The following is a 3,987-nucleotide window of genomic DNA, read 5'->3' as shown; positions in this document are numbered from 1 at the left end:
CGTCCACGTACCCTCATAGACCGTTAAGCAGAAGCGTTATGACAATGCGGTTGATGTAGTCGTATGTCTTCACGATCGACCGATCCTCAGTACCGAACGTACGGCACCTCCGTGTTCAGCACACGTTTAGCTCGGTGACGTCCCGTGAATTCACGATCCAGTAGAGCTCGGGGAAGAGTTTCGTCAGCACGACAGTGTGGTGACGATGTTGATGAAGCTACCGTCGCAGGGCTTCGCCTAAGCACCGCTACGATATAACCGAGGTGGATTATGGTGGAGGGGGGCACCGCACACGACTAAGAGATCAATCGATCAATTGTTGTGTCTTTGGGGTGCCCCTGCCCCCGTATATAAAGGAGCTAGGGGGGAGGCAGCCGGCCAAGGAGGAGGGCGCGCCAAGGGGGAGTCCTACTCCCACTGGGAGTATGACTCCCTCTTTTCCTAGTTGGGGAGTATGACTCCCTCTTTTCCTAGTTGGAGTAGGAGAGGAGAAGGAAGGGAGAGAAGAGAGAAGGAAAGGGGGCGCCGCCCCCCCTTCTTGTCCAATTCAGACTAGAGGGGGAGGGGGCGCGCGGCTGCCCTTGGCCGCCCCCCCTCTTCTCCCACTAAGGCCCATTAGGCCCAATGTACTCCTCGGGGGGTTCCGGTAACCCCCCGGTACTCCGGTAAATGTCCGAAACCTCCCGAAACCTTTCCGGTATCCGAACATAGTCATCCAATATATCGATCTTTATGTCTCGACCATTTCGAGACTCCTCGTCATGTCCGTGATCATATCCGGGACTCCGAACTACCTTCGGTACATCAAAACACAAAACTCATAATACCGATCGTCATAGAACTTTAAGCGTGCGGACCCTACGGGTTCGAGAACTATGAAGACATGACCGAGACACGTCTCTGGTCAATAACCAATAGCGGAACCTAGATGCTCATATTGGTTCCTACATATTCTACGAATATCTTTATCGGTCAAACCGCATAACAACATATGTTGTTCCCTTTGTCATCGGTATGTTACTTGCCCGAGATTCGATCGTCGGTATCTCAATACCTAGTTCAATCCCGTTACCGACAAGTCTCTTTACTCGTTCCGTAATGCAACATCCCGCAACTAACTCATTAGTCACATTGCTTGCAAGGCTTATAGTGATGTGCATTATCGAGAGGGCCCAGAGATACCTCTCGGACAATCGGAGTGACAAATCCTATTCTTGATCTATGCCAACTCCACGAACACCATCGGAGACACCTGTAGAGCACCTTTATAATCACACAGTTACGTTGTGACGTTTGGTAGCACACAAAGTATTCCTCCGGTATTCGGGAGTTGCATAATCTCATAGTCATAGGAACATGTATAAGTCATGAAGAAAGCAATAGCAGTAAACTTAAACGATCAAGTGCTAAGCTAACGAAATGGGTCAAGTCAATCACATCATTCTCCTAATGATGTGATCCCGTTGATCAAATAACAACTCATGTCTATGGCTAGGAAACTTAACCATCTTTGATCAATGAGCTAGTCAAGTAGAGGCATACTAGTGACACTATGTTTGTCTATGTATTCACACATGTATTATGTTTCCGGTTAATACAATTCTAGCATGAATAATAAACATTTATCATGAAATAAGGAAATAAATAATAACTTTATTATTGCCTCTAGGGCATATTTCCTTCAAAACAAGTACCACAAGTATATGAGTAAGCAAACACAATATGAGACAAATAAAGACTAAGAGACAAGTAACCACAAGTAGGCAACTAGGGTTAGTAATAACCACAACTCCGAGAGACGAGGATGTATGCCGATGTTCACTTCCTTGGAGGGAAGCTACGTCACCGTTTCGAGAGGTGGGTGTTACCACAAAGGCACACCAACTCCACGAAGGCTCATCCTATTCTCTCTTTGAGATATCACCACGAAGGAGATTCCCAACCACTAGAGGTAGACCTTGGGGTGGTCTCCAAACCCTCATAAACTTTCCGGGGGTAATCACAATGAACGATTCCTCGCTGGAGTACTCCTACCGCCTAGGAGTCTCCAACCTCCAAGAGTAACAAGAACGATGGGGAAAAGCTTAAGACTTGCTCAAATCACAAATTCCTTTGGTGCAAAGAGGGGGAAGGAGTGGATCTATCACTTGAGTGGACAATTTCTCACTAATGCTCACAAATCCCTTTGGGATCTAATATTTGGTGTATGAGTGTGTGAGAGAAATGTGTTCTTGGGGATGCAAAAAGTGAATGGTCAAAGCTCTCACGGAATAGGAGGGAGGTATTTATAGTATCCCTCAATAAGTGGCCGCTGGAGCCATTTGAGTGCAGTAGCCGTCGGATGTCCGAGGCTTACCGGCCGTCTAAGGCCTTGGCAGACACCGGACGACCGACATATACTTTCTGTTTGAATGGTACCGAACAACCGAAAAAGATAGGTCGTCTGACATTTTGGCTTGGGATAGTGAGTACCGGATTTCTGGTGAACGTCAGTCGTCTGAGGCACCGGATGTCCGACAGGGACTAGATGACTGACGTTTTGGATCTGTTTGGGACAGACTAGATTTCCGATGGAGGTCGGAAATCCGATGTTTTGGCTCTGTGTAGGTAGTCTGGTGTGCATTGGATGGCCGGACGTTCGACAAGCATCATACATCTGAGAGAGAGAGAGAGAGAGAGAGAACAGACTATGAATGGGGAGAAGAAAATTGAGCAAGTCCTTCGCGAGACCCCATGTTCCCCTCTTCATAGTGCGGGATCCCTATACTCAAGAACAAACATAAAATGCCTAAGCTAGTAGTCTTGTTTCTTCGTTCTTGAGCAATATATGTATGTTCGTAGTCATGATCCACACACACACACACACACACACGATCCTGAGGGGACTAAACCCAAGATATACATGACAAACACTGTTAGTCCCCTATGTGTATACTGTCGTCAACATCAAAATACGATTAAGGGCATGATTGCACTTTCAATAAATGGCCAGGTAATGCTACAATCCGGGAACAATATCCAGCTCTATACAATATGGTGCGTCACAAAGGTGACACTATCGCCAAGTTTTTGGAATCTTGCGGAGCATTCTTACTAATGATAACCTTATTAAGAAGAATTGGCATGGAAGTACGCAATGTGTCTTTTGTCTGCATGACGCGACAACAAGACTTTTGTTTTTCCTATGTAAATTAGCTCGTTCTATATGACCAATCGTTCAAATTGCTTCTGGCTTGTATCATTCTTGTAGTATTGCTAATATATTTGGCAACTGGTTACATGAGACTGATCACAAGTTCAGAATTCTTCTCAGGGTGGGAGCGCAGGTCGTGATTTGGTCACTTTGGCTATGTAGAAATGATAAGGCTTTTAACGATAATATTATTTCTCTTATGCAGGTTATCTACAGATGTACCGAGACGCTTCGTTTACGGTCCTCTTCATAACGAGAATCGAGGCCTATTTACGGATGTGTGTACATGACTGGAGACCACGGCGAGGGATATTTTTACCCGATATGGGTGGCAGCATGATCTTAGAGCATCTCCAATAGAAGATGCAAATTTGGAGATGTAAAAAAGGGAATGTAAAATTTACATATCCAAAAAGTGCTTTTTACATCTCCAAGAAAGAGGAAACTCCAACAGAAGATGTAAATTGGTGATGTAAAAGTGCAACTCCAACAGATCATGCAAATGTAGATGTAACTAGGCCTTGTTTCCTAGCATTGCAATACCATTTACGCTCACTTTTATCATTAGTTACATTTCTGTTTTTATATTTTCAGATTACAAATACTCATATCTATCATCCATATTGCACTTGTATTACCATCTCTTCGCCGAACTAGTGTACATATACAATTTACCATTGTATAGGGTGTGTTGGGGGCACAAGAGACTCTTTGTTATTTGGTTGCAGGGTTGTTTGAGAGAGACCATCTTCAACCTACGCCTCCCACGGATTGATAAATCTTAGGTCATCTAC

Source organism: Triticum urartu, chromosome 5 (assembly GCF_003073215.2).
Source record: "Triticum urartu cultivar G1812 chromosome 5, Tu2.1, whole genome shotgun sequence".
Classification (NCBI taxonomy): Eukaryota; Viridiplantae; Streptophyta; class Magnoliopsida; order Poales; family Poaceae; genus Triticum; species Triticum urartu.
Note: the sequence above shows the minus strand (reverse complement) of the source record.